General features: G+C 36.7%; 1 non-coding gene across 1 annotated transcript; it reads left to right on the top strand.

The window, feature by feature from the left end:
- The first annotated feature begins 12,830 nt into the window (after window positions 1-12,830).
- Window positions 12,831-12,912, top strand: TRNAS-AGA. Its single transcript has one exon. It is a non-coding gene; the product is annotated as a tRNA-Ser (tRNA).
- Window positions 12,913-14,120: the final 1,208 nt, after the last annotated feature.

The raw sequence follows: 14,120 nt of genomic DNA, 5'->3' as shown, positions 1-14,120 counted from the left end.
GGTGCAATCGGAGCTCTCTAGGTCCATCAGTGGGTTTTGACCGAAACCCACTTATGAACCTAGAGAGCTCCAATTGCACCCATTTCAGTTCCTGTGGATTTCTAAAATTGCAAGAAGTTCAAATATGCTCTTCATTATTATTTTTGGCATTCCTAGTGATGGACCAACGGTTTTGAAAAATCTAAATCTCTCTTTCTTTCTTTTTAATTTTTTAAATTTTTTTTGTTATTAGGCATGATATCTCCCATATCAGGCCCACGTTGGTTCGTGGTCCTGATATGGGGAGATATCAAGCCCACGTTGGGCCTGATATCTCTTCAAATCAGGCCCAACGTGGGGTCTGATATCTCTTCATATCATGCCTAATAATAAAAAAAAAGAAAGAAAGAGATATTTAGGTTTTTCAAAACCTCTGGTCCACCATTAGAAATGCCAAAAATAATAATGGAGAGCATATTTGGACTCCTTGCAATTTTAGAAATACACAGGAACTGAAATGGGTGCAATGGGAGCTCTCTAGGTCCATCAGTGAGTTCGATCAAAACCCACTGATCAACTTAGAGACTTCAGATTGCAATCATTTCAGGTTCTGTAGATTTCTAAAATTGCAAGGAGTCTAAATATGCTCTCAATTGTTATTTTCGGTATTTTTAGTAGTGGACCAGAGGTGTTGAAAAATCTAAGGGTGCATTTGGTACGCGCGTTTTCCATTTTTATTTTCTGGAAAACGCTCGTTTTTTGAAAAAAGGTGTTTGGTTTTGCATTTTTCGTGCTTGTTTTCTAAAAAAAAATAGCTAGCATTTTCTAGAAAAACAGAGAATGACAAAAAGTCATTTTCTGTTTTCTAGAAAATGCACGTTTTCCAGAAAATGAAAATGGAAAACACGCGTACCAAACGCACCCTAAATCTCTCTTTCTTTTTTTTCTTTTTTATTTCTTTCCCCTATTATTAGGCCTTATATCTCTCCATATCAGGGCTACATTGGGCCTGATATGGAGAGATATCAGACCCAACATGGGTTTGATCTCTTATAACATGTTTGAGAAAAAAATTGAAAAAAAAAAAGAAAGAAAAACAAAGAGAAGATAAAAAAGAAGAAGGAAAGAGAAGATACGTTGCATGCATAATAGGAAAGAGAAGAGAGAGAAATGATAAAGAAAAAAAAAAGAAATCAGATAAATTTGTCAGGAGGATAGAATAGGAAGACCACTGTAAAAAGGTTTGTCATTTGGTAAATGCTAAAGCAGTATGTATCTTTTGGTAAATTCAAAAACCTAAGTACGTCTTTTGGTAAATTATCGAAAAAATGCAAGAAACAAATAACAAGGCATTTGCCGATAGAAGTTTGTAATTAAGGTAAGAATAATAAATTTTATTAATTTAAATTTATAGATTTTATGTGAAGATTAATAAAATTATTATTTTGTCATAGAAAGTAATGTCCACTAGAGTTGCTAAGGCGTCTCAACCTGGGGCAAAGGGAGAGGGGTTATAACCTCTTTCCACCGATGTGGTTAATGACATTTATTGTGATGTCATCGGTGAAAGGAAGAAGACATCCTTCTAGGGCTTGACTCTCATATCAAAGTTATTCATGAGCGAATGAAGGCTCTAGGGATAAGGGGTCATCCTAGTGCCTCCTTATCATCTAGTGAGGTACGAGAATTACTGAATGAAAATAAGGATTTGATAACTCGACTATCATCATTGGAGAAGACGATGGCCAGGAGGGACTTAGATGATACGAGGTGTTAAACGTGGACCACGGGGTGACGTGGAAGTCAAAGACAATGTGACATGTCAGTCAAAGTCAAGGAGAGAGAACAGTTAGCATATCCCTCTTTTGCTCCTCACCCAACGCTAAGGTCCTAATTCAAGGACGATCGACCCTAGCTTCGGTCGGATCCTAAAGACCTAGCATTTTACTCTTGACTAAGGCACTACTTAGTGTATATTTGACCGTCCATTATCCACTCAGGTTTAAGAGAGGACCTATCCAGAATAGGACCAGCTAGGAATATATTCGTTCGGGTCCTGCAAATTCAGCCTTTCAATCTCAAAGTATAACTTAATAGGCAACCGGTCAAACATATGAACTTTTACTGTTCATTCCCCCGTCCTCCTGCATATGGGTAGCTGGGTATAAAGTTAACCAGAGTTATAAGGCTCAGTATCTTTATCTCTAAAGAATCAACATACAAGGCAAAGCTCGGAAGAAACTCGACCGGATTTCTAAAGCTCAAGCTATATCACTTCAGGAACAAGCCTCCAAGTACAAGGTCGATCAGCTCAAAGTACCAATCGGACCTCTCAAGGCTCGGTTCCCCATTCTTCAGAAGTAAGTATCCTTACATATGGTCGATCGGTCATAAAGTCATCCGAACCTAGGGGACTTAGTTCTCTATTACTTTATAATCAAATCTCCAGCATTATCCGAGTAGCTTAAGGGCCGAATCCCCTACCATACTTAGTACTATACTTTTATATATACACCCGATTGGCTAAATATCCGGCCGAGACATCTTCGGGGGACCACATGATCAGATAATCACAACAGCCTATCAGAGAATATTCTTTTGTTGTTACATGAGCATTTAATAGAACATTACTTAAAGGTGACTCTACACTTTCTATCAACCAACACATATTGACAGTACATTCCTTCAACCGCTGCATTAATGGCATAAGTTATGAAAAGGGTGTTCACGAGTAACAAAAGATTCCTCAAACGATGATTGTACGCCTCCCAGGTTGTCTCTTACTTGACAACTTCTAGTACCCGAGATTCTTTGTCACCTCACTACAAAAATACTCGCAAATAACGACTGAATATTCCGTCGGTATTCCGTCGGTAAATGCCTTTTCCGACGGAATACCGACGGATATATATCTATCGGAAAGAATTGGGTCGGCGGGCAATTTACCGACGGAAAATATATTCAGTCGGACATTACCGACGGAATTATAAACTCCGTCGGTAATTATTACCGACAGGAAAGTTTCCCGTCGGAGAAATGGCCAACGGCGGGTAACGGAGTTTACCGACGGATTATATATTCCGTCGAGAAATTCCCGACGGAATTATGAATTCCGTCGGTGATGTATCGTAAAATTTCTATTACAAATTTGATATTTTCCGACGGAATTACGAATTCCGTCGGAGATCACCGACGGAATTCGTAATTCCGTCGGAGATCACCGACGAAATTCGTAATTCCGTCGGAGATCACCGACGGAATTCGTAATTCCGTCGGAGATCACCGACGGAATTACTAATTCCGTCGGAGATTGTATCGTAAAAAAACTGTTACGATTCGATAAATTACCGACGGAATGAATATTTCCGTCGGTGAATTCCGACGGAATATAAATTCCGTCGGTAATATCCAGTAAGTTTTGAAATGTCTGCTCTGCATTTTCCAATTATCATACATACAAATTTTATACAATACAAACCATCACAACCGATGGTAACACAAACTCAAATCATATATAATAACAATCCATACAATACACAACCAACACAACATACAATATGCCCACAAACAAATAATAAAACTGTCAAAAACAATACAAAACATAGTAACAAGTGTCCATATCTCCAAAATTCCAAATATCCAAAACATATTGACAATCAAAATTATCCAAAAGTATTAACAAGTTAACATCAAATACAAAATATCCAATCTTACAATGATACATCACCTACACATATATCCAAATATAATCCTGTAAAAGTCAAATATAAAAGATTATAATCAGACTGAATCGATATAAATGTAATATATACCTCAAGAATTGTAATATATAAGTAATTTTGCATGTAATAAAATACCTGGATTATATTGTAGATATCCAATGATAGTACGGTGGTGATTGTATCAATACGCACTCCTGCAAAATGTAATACAATTTAAGATAAATATCTAAATTTGTTAAGAATCTAAAACCTAATAAGAATATGAAATTGTTATGACTACTCTATCTTATAAGAGATAAGGAAACAATTAATCATATTCAAGCATTAGTGGAAAGCAAGATGTATGCAAATGCTCATGGTATTTGAAATTTGAAAATACACCAGACATAGCATTAGAAAAAATAAACATTAGAATAAGACAAATGACAGAAAAAATACTATGATTTAAAAATATAAACAATTAATCCAAATGGTTATTAAATGTTTATGAGAAATTTTATGATGGGGAAAATAAACCATATGTTCGGTTCACAATCAAACAACACTAATATTGAATTAATAACAACTAGAATGATTGCACTAAGAAAAAAATTTAGTTGTAATTGATTGAATACCTCAGAAGAAGCTAATCATCAGCAGGGTCTAATGGGTCTCGAGTCTCCTGTGACTCAATACCATGCTCTGACTGGGGATCCTGTGACTGGGGCGGCTGTGATCGGTCCCATCTAGCAATGACTGCTCGCATCTGGGACAATGCCTCCTCCTGAGCAGCCCATCTCTCCTCCCACCTCTGATCCATGGTAGTCATCTGAGTCTTCAATTCTTTATTTTCTTTTCTTAATGACTCCACCTCAGAAGAAGAAGAAGAAGAGGAACTGGCACGACCCCTAGGAGTCCTCAAACGATCAAATACCACCTTGGCCTGGGAGCCAAGACCGTAGAGGGAGGAGTTCTTTGTCCTTCCACCCACAACATCATAATAAATTTCATTTATTTGCTGGGTGGATAGATCCTGTGACTCCCCTCCCTCTACTAGTGGCTGAGATGCCTGAGCAACCCTGCTTGTCATTTCCTCCTGTGTAGAAAAAATATACAAATTATATCTTATACACAATTACTAGAGTTATTTAATAATGAATAACGATTAATTATAATAAAGTTAAAAATTCAAACCCCAATGTTCTTCGATCGAATATCTACGTATGTGCCATCCTTTCTCTTGTGAGTCTTAAGAAAGACCTCCAGGCAAGTGGGTTGTCTTTCTAAAGAACGCTCCTGCATGCATAAATAAGTTGGTTCACAAATATACAAGCTTGTTAATAAATAAAAATATAATTTACAAAATATTAAATTCAATTCACCAGATCCATGGCGTGCTCAACAATAGATCGAGATCCTGATGTATGGCGAGCAGATCCGGTACTCGGGCCACATGGCTCTGTATTCCTATTTTCTCGAGCTTTTAGAGCCTTTGACTGCCATTTTTCTGCAGACCAAGTGGCCGTCCATGCACTCCAAATCTCCTCGGATACATAAGCTGGTCTAGTGCCATCCTTTCTCATATAATATAAAAGGTCCTTGTATAACTTGGCACAGTAAATATTCCAAGTCCCTACAAATTTTCCCTCCTGTCCTTCCTCCCATGTATATTTTTTCTGCAAATAGAAGTTAAAAATTTAGTATATTAAAGATTAAATATATTGTACATATTCAACTTACTTACCAGAAATTCATTAAAATAAAAATCTTTAGTCGCATTATCTACATGTCTCCATGTAGTACCAGCAATGCAGACTCTTTCTTTAAATTTTTTTGTAATATATGTGGATACTCGATGGCCGTCAGGAGTAAATCTGCATATAAACAATTTTAAAACATAAGCTATATGTTTAAAAAAAGAAAATGAATTAATAATAAATAAAAAATACTTACGTCTCTCCAACAACCCTAAGAACTGTAGATCCACGAAGTGGTGGTGCTGGATGATCTGCCATGAGTATCTACAAAATAGCATACAATAAAGTGAACAAACATGGTAATCAAACAATAAAACAGGATTGAATCATAACTTACTTAAAGATCAATAATGCTAAAATTTAATCAATGTCAGTCTCTGGAAATAGTTTTACTCAACATCAACAGTTTGTAAGTCGTCGTCGCTAGACTCTGTTATGTGAGCAAAATCCTCACTGCTAGATGTCTCTACATCATCTAGCTCCTCGTCATTGGCATTAACATCTACAAGTAATTGTGATGTAGAAGGAAATTGTGAATCAACTGAATGTCTCTATACTTCATCATTCTGAAATGCATCATGGTTTTGAGCAGTAATGGTGTTCGGCATTTCTATGATCGAACGAGGCTTCATTCGACAAACAGACAACCATTCACTAGCTCTTCTTCTCTTCGTAGGATATTCAAGATAAAAAACTTGACCCGCTTGTATTGCAAAAATGAAAGGTTCAAACTTATTGAACCTTCTATTTGCATTAACCTCAACTAAATTATAATTTGGATGTATTCTGGTACCTGTTCTTGGGGTCGGATCATACCATGAACATTTGAATAACACACACCTTTTTATAGGTAATGCTGGATATTCAATCTCTATAATTTCCTCAAGTCTACCATAGTAATCAAACTCAGTGTTATTTGTGTCGATAGATCCCTTTACACAAACACCAGAATTATAAGTTAATCTCCGTGAATCTCGTTGTGTCACATGGAATTTTAGACCATTAACATAGTAACCAGAGTAGACCATTATTTGGCGAAGGGGTCCTGATGCAAGATTCAATATTCTATCATCTTGCACATTTGATATTCTGCTGTCTTTCACCTATCAAAAGATGTATGATATAAATTAGCTAGGATCGATCTTAATTTTATGAAGAATTATGAAAATTTCTCTAACTTACATAAATTTGAAACCATAATGCAAATTCAGTCTCTAACTTGTCAGCAACTTGACTTGCACTCATTGATGGATTTTGTAGATATAATTGTTGTTCATACAAGCTGTGAACAACAATGGTTAATTTGAGGCATTTCGGATATTAAGAAAACAAATACAGCAAGATTAAAGTTTGAGTGGGTAAGTTAACTTACTTGATGTATGGTTTGACTTCATCACAATTTAAGAGTATGTATGTTCTTGCAGCATGATATTCTTGTTGAGTTAACCATCTAGAAACAGATGCACCCAATGGTTTACCAGCAAATTTGAAAATAGATAGCATCGATGGGTCAATATTCTGAGTATCATCGGAATTTCTAGGACATTTGTTCCTTCTGGTTTTAACATGATCAGCAAAATAATAGGAGCAGAAGGAAGATGCTTCCTCAACCAGATAAGCATTACTTATTGACCCTTCAACTTTTGCTTTATTACGGACATTATTCTTTAATTTTCTCAAAAATCGTTCAAATGGATACATCCATCTGTATTGAACAGGACCTGCTATTCGTGCCTCATATAGTAAATGTACTGGCAGATGTTCCATTGAATCAAAAAAACTAGGTGGGAATATGCGCTCCAGCTTACAAAGTATGAGAGGAATTTCTGTTTCTAGCCGAAGCATATCGGTCATCATAATACACCTTGCTGTCAAATCTCTGAAAAACAAACTTAACTCCGTAAGTGCTTGCCAAACATTATTGGGAAGTAAATCATGAAAAGCTATTGGAATAAGTCTTTGCATGAACACGTGGCAGTCATGACTCTTCATTCCAAATATTTTTAACTTGTTCATATCAACACATCGAGCCATATTCGAAGCATATCCATCTGGAAATTTAATTTCTTTTAACCAATTACATAAAGCTTGTTTACTATCTTTGTCCAATGTATAACACGCTTTGGGAAACTTATTGGTTGTTTCATTCTGATGTAACTCTGGTCTGTTGACTAGTTCTTTTAATTCCTCACGTGATTTTGCAGTGTCCTTAGTTCTTCTAAGTACATTCATCACAGTGTTGAAGATATTATCAAAGAAATTTTTCTCAACATGCATCACATCTATATTGTGTCGAATGAGTAGATACTTCCAATAAGGCAACTCCCAGAATATGCTCCTTTTTTTCCAACCACACTTGCACATCCTAACAAGATATTTATTTATCTCATCAGAATTAGGCTGAGATACTGGGAGAAATCCATAACTATCTATTTGTTCAATGATTTCTTCACCTGAAGCATGGACTGCTGGAGGAGGTTTTCTGACTACAACATTCTTTAGAAAGTTTTTCTTATTTCGCCTAAAAGGGTGATCCAGTGGTAGAAATTTACGATGATTATCAAACCAAGATACCTTCCCACTGCAAGGTAATGAAAATGCATCGGAGTCTGTCATGCAATGTGGGCATGCTAATTTACCCGCCGTGCTCCATCCCGACAACATTGAGTATGCTGGAAAATCACTGATCGTCCATAATAAGGCAGCATGCAATGTAAAATTAGTTTTACTTGCAATATCATAAGTCACCGACCCTACATTCCATAATTCATTCAGCTCAGCAATTAGAGGTTGCATGAAAACATCTATCTTATCTTTTGGATTAGCTGGACCCGGAATAAGCACGGTAAGGAACATAAATTCATCTTTCATGCACATCCATGGCGGTAAGTTGTACGGTGTTAATATAACTGGCCAAGATGAATATTGTTGTCCCGACTGGCCAAATGGTTGAAATCCATCTGTAGAAAGTCCCAATCTCACATTACGTGGTTCCATTGCAAAAGAGGGAAACACAGTATCAAGATGTTTCCATGCAGGAGAATCACAGGGATGGCACATTATACCTCCATCGTGCTCATGCTCATGCTCATGCTCATGATGCCACGACATGTGGCCAGCTGTAGCTGCAGATGCATACAAGCGTTGCAGTCTAGCAGTTAATGGAAAATAATACATCACCTTCCAAGCAATATTTTTCTTTTTCTTCCCTGGTATGCGAGTACGATGCTTAAAACGCGGGTGAGTACATATTTTACATTCATTCAAATCACTATCTTCATTCCAAAATATCATGCAGTTGTTTATACAACAATCAATCTTCTGTACAGGCAAACCTAAACCTCTGATCAATTTCTTTGTATCATAGAAGCTATCAGTCATTATGTTATCAGCAGGGAGCAACTCTGACATCAATTGACAAATGTCATCGTAACACCTTTCTGAGAAATGATGTTCTGCTTTCATATTCAATAACCTTGCAGTAGCTGATAGTTGAGAATGACCAGAAGGAATACCTTCCCACACTTCTCTTTCACTAGCCTGTAACATTTCATATAGTTGCTGATATTCAGGGGTTGGTATTTCATCTATATTTGAATAATCAACTGCATTCATCGCATCTTGAACCATTGATTGCATTGAAATATCAATATTATTTGATGTTTCAGGAGCGGTAATAGTAGTCCCAGAAGATGAACCAGCAGAAGACCCAATTGGTTCATATAAATAAGCCTCTCCGTGACGGTACCAATTGTAGTAATTTGGCACAAAACCATTTCTACATATGTGCATTTTTACAGTATCCTCATCACGAAATGCTCTATTTTGACATTTTTTATGATTGCAGGGGCACCGTAACTCAGCACCATTCATACATTCTGGATGACTTTTAGCAAAGGTCATAAACTGGTCAACTTCAGCAATAAAATCCTCTCTAATAAAACCATTATCTAATCGATTGTACATCCAAACTTTGTTCATATACATTGTTATAACCTAAAAAGAATATAATTTGAAACATTATTAAACTTATATCACTTGAAATAATTTTAAATGCGCACAATTTCATCTCACAATCATCGTATCATATTACAATAAATCTCCTCTACACTAAAGCAAATAAATGAAACTAATATATCTCCGAAATGCAAACTATAAAGTAATGTCCGTTTCGTTCAAAACCAATACGAAAGGACTTCTTATTGTTGTTGAACAACTAACATATCATATATCCGAATTCAAAGTGAAAGTTTAAGCAACAATTTCTTTCCAAGCATTAGAACTTTATACAACTAAAGAAAGAAATAAGGGCAGGTTACAATAAACCACTAGTACCAAGGAAGAGAGCTAATGATCCAATGATCCATTACATAAACAGAATCAAATGATATATCGTAGTGCAGCTGAAGATTTGCTACAAGACAACTTTTTCTAATTATAACATTAAAAGAGAATACAAGCTTTCGTGTACATATCAAGTTTGCATCAAATTCAATTGGTTTGTTCAATAGCAGGATAATTTAGATATGGAGGAGAATGAACAAAGTGCTTAACAGTTAACACTAACTTTATCAACTTCACTTGGCTGGCCGCGATTAGACAGCGAGCAGGTGCCTGCGACCGCTGGGATGCCGCAAACAAGGGAAGCTGGGCTGCCGCAACTGGCTGCCGCGAGGACCTGCCTGCGGTGGGTGGCTTGCCGCGAGCAGGCCGCGGCGAGCAGGCCGCGGCGCCCCGCTCGCGGCGAGCAGGCCGCGGCGCCCCGCTCGCGGCGACCAGGCCGCGGCGGCCGCCAGCTGTGTGAAAACGGAGAGAGAGAGGGGCACGGAGCATACCTGACTGCTGGTTGCAGATGCCGGTGAACGGGAGGAGAGGACGCGCTGGGAAATCGCCGATCGTGGACGGAAATCGCCGAGAGAGGAGGAGGAAGCAGATCGCGCGAATAGGAAAGCGGCCGATTTGGTGCCCTAATACTGAAATACCGACGGAATTATTAATTCCGTCGGTAATTGCCGACTAATTAAAATCCCGTCGGGAATTACCGACGGAATAATTAATTCCGTCGGTATTTACCGACGGAATTATAATTCCGTCGGTAAGTAGTGAATCTATCAGTATACAATTTTTACGGCGGGTTTAAAATTAGCGGATGCGGGCGAAAATTCACCGACGGGAATATAATTCAGTCGGTGTTTACCGACTGAATTTTAGGTCCGTCGGTAATTTACGAAAACCGCTAACCCGAGCCTTGCAGATCCGTTGCATATCGTTCGTATTCCCGACTGAAGTAAATCCCGTCGGTAATTGCCGACTGATTATTTATATCAGTCGGTAATTACCGACGGAATATAAATTCCGTCGGTAAGTTACCGACGAAAATGTTATTCCGTCGGTAATTACCGACGGATTTATATTCCGTCGGTATATACCGACAGAATATAATTCTGTCGGAAAACACCGACGGAATATAAATTCCGTCGCTAAGCCCGTCGTTAATTACAGGTATTTTTGTAGTGCCTTATGATTGCAAAGATTATGAGGGGTGGTATATAAAGGGGGGTTCTCTCCGTTGGCAAGGTATGCTTTTACAACAGTCTCATTTATGTGTGAGTCTTTACTATTCATCTCTCTATTTTTCCACTCAATCACTATACTGACATGAGCATTGGAAAGTTTTTGCTAGGGACCCTCTCCCTAGTTTTTAGCATTGACATTGTTTACCCCTCTCCCTAGTTTTTAGCATTGACATTGTTTGCTCTCTTGAGTGTGTGCAGAGAGGATTTTCGCTCCAATCCGTAGCCTCTTTTTCTGATTAAAGGTATTTTTTAGTCAACAACAAAGCCACCTACTCAGCTTGCCATCTCTACCGTTTTCAGACATGATCAGCAGAGATATAGGAGATGTGGTGGCGACAGGCTTACACTGAGGCGCTAGTTTGTCATATGCAAGCATTTGCAACGACGTTCTCTCTGGATTCACAGATACATCGCCCGTATCATTTGGAGTCACAAGAGACCTAGGATTCCGACAATTCCCTCGTGGAATATATCATTTTGAGGTATGTATCATTTATCTTAACTTTAAATTTCAGTAAAAAATAATATTCTTTTTTTAATAATTATATGCATCTTTAATTGTATTATACATTTCCATGATTATTTTCAAATTTTATGTATTTTATCCCAGGGATATAGGGATGTATTTTATCCCAGGGATATAGGGATGTATTTTTAAATAATATACACGGGCTAAACTACTTATTAGTTTTATATAAATAATTATTTCTTTTGTAGTTTAACATCACATTTTTTAGGATCAGGATGATTTTGTTCATGACTTCCCTTATGATGTATTGTATTGGATTACTTTGTCTTGTTCTTTATTGGATTAAGATGATAAACTTTATCTTGTATTATATTTATATCTGTGTTTGAATTTACTATTGTCTATCTATTGTTCATTTTAGTTCATATGGATTGTTGTACTGTTTGTGATGTGTTGTGTGTTTATTATGTATTGTGAGTTTGTTATGTTATAATTGTTGTTGTATAATGAGTTGTTGTGAGTTTCGTTGTTATGTATTATGAGTTTATCGTGAAAACCATCGCTTGTGATGGTTGGAGTGAATTATATTTAAACGTAAATAAAAAAATAGGAAAAATGAAAAAATCATGTGCCACTGTATTAAAGTTTAGCTATAGAAATTTAATTTTCCATCGCTAAATATCCATCGTCAATGGCGACGGATTTTTGAAACATCAGTCGACATTAGCGACGGAAAATTAAATTTTTGTCGTCATTAGCAATGGATATTTCAATTTACGGTGATACTTTCTTCGATACTCTTCAATAAGCAATTAGCGATGAATATAAATAAAATATTCATCACTATGATAGAAATTTAACTTTTTCATCGCAAATACTTCAATAAAAATTTTACACCGTTCGATTAGTAGCGGCGGATATTAAATATCCATCGTTATAATATCAACGACTAATATATACACAATGGTACATATTCTATTTCTATTTTGTCGCACTATGCCTCCAGTGACAAAATATTTCCATCGTTATTTTGAGCATTTTTTCGATGTGAGCTTTCGATTTAGATTTCCACTTAAAGCTTTCTATAAGCGACGCCTCATGTAACAACGACATCAGATCCGGGGAGTAAATCATGTCATCTAATCAAAATATCCTCATAAATTTTGCTACAAGTTTCTGACATGCGTTTGTTGTCTATAGTATCTGCATGTTCATGGCTTATTGAGAGTTTCCAAGTTCCAACTCTGGTCACTGAGTCGCATGCTAGAACAATTATGTTACTTAGAATTCTGTTGGCCATTAACATAGTTATGTCTATATATATAATCAGTGGAATACATGACATCTAGTGATCGTGCCGGAGTGGTTATCGGGCATGACTAGAAATCATGTGGGCTTTGCCCGGGCAGGTTCGAATCCTGCCGATCACGGATTTTTTTCTTCTTATTAATCAATTTTTTAACCGAAGAATGATTTTGTTCTCTCACTCTTTTTTTTTTTTTGAATTTTGTCTGCACTTTTTAACATAAATATTTCTAACAGAACCATAAACACATGACGTATTTTTTCTTATTAATCAATTTTTTAACCGAAGAATGATTTTGTTCTCTCACTCTTTTTTTTTTTTTTTTTTTTTGAATTTTATCTGCACTTTTTAACATAAATATTGCTAACAGAACCATAAACACATTACGTTTTTTTTCTTATTAATCAATTTTTTAACCGAAGAATGATTTTGTTCTCTCACTCTTTTTTTAAAAAATTTTATCTGCACTTTTTAACATAAATATTTCTAACAGAACCATAAACACATCCTGTTAATTTATATTTATATTCTCACTAGCTCTTCGTTATATGTCTAGTAATTAGTATTATTATATCTAATAAGTAATACGTCATTTAAAAAAGAATTATGTGACCATAGCGCTTCATCATTTTTTTGGTAATGGTCAATTAATTTAATCTTGATACCTTCTCGTTTAAAAAAAAAATAAAAACACACGTGTCAAGGATGAATTTCTGTTATTTATTTGAATGAAAGATTTAGAAACTTTTTTGAAAGTCATACTGATCCGATAATGATAAGGATCCCATCAAGAAAAGGTCAAAGTAGGAAAATTAGTTGAACCGGAAGATAAAATTAAGTGGAGTATCTAAATTGGTTGATTGGACTAGGTAGGATTAAATAGAATGGTTACTATCGAGCGGATAGTACTAACTTAGGAGATATGTAAATCAGGCTCTCTTCAATCGGGTAAAATTGTCTTATGATAACAAAGAAAGCTAAGTAGCATTGGTCTTGTTGACCGGGCTTCTCGTCCGGTCAAAACGGGATAGCCGATGACTGTCAAGAAGTAAGAAAAGAGACGAGCCGACGGGTCCTAAGGACACTGCCGAACGAGGGTAGCCCAGCTGAGCGGACTTCCTCTTCAATTCACCACCGCCAAAACCTTCGTTCCCTCTCCCTACCAAAACCTTTGTTCCCTCTTCCTAGCGGTTGAGACATTGGTACCCTCTCCTTGGCGATAGATATCGTCATTTTTATTCTCAACGCACTCGTTGGTGGTATCCTTCCTCTCCTTAGCAGTATCCTTCCTCTGAGCACTCTCGTTGCATGTCGCTCCCTTTGCCTAGGGTT

The sequence above is a fragment of the Zingiber officinale genome, chromosome 2B (genome assembly GCF_018446385.1).
Source record: "Zingiber officinale cultivar Zhangliang chromosome 2B, Zo_v1.1, whole genome shotgun sequence".
Taxonomy (NCBI): Eukaryota; Viridiplantae; Streptophyta; class Magnoliopsida; order Zingiberales; family Zingiberaceae; genus Zingiber; species Zingiber officinale.
Note: the sequence above shows the minus strand (reverse complement) of the source record. Positions and strands in the feature narration are given on the sequence as shown.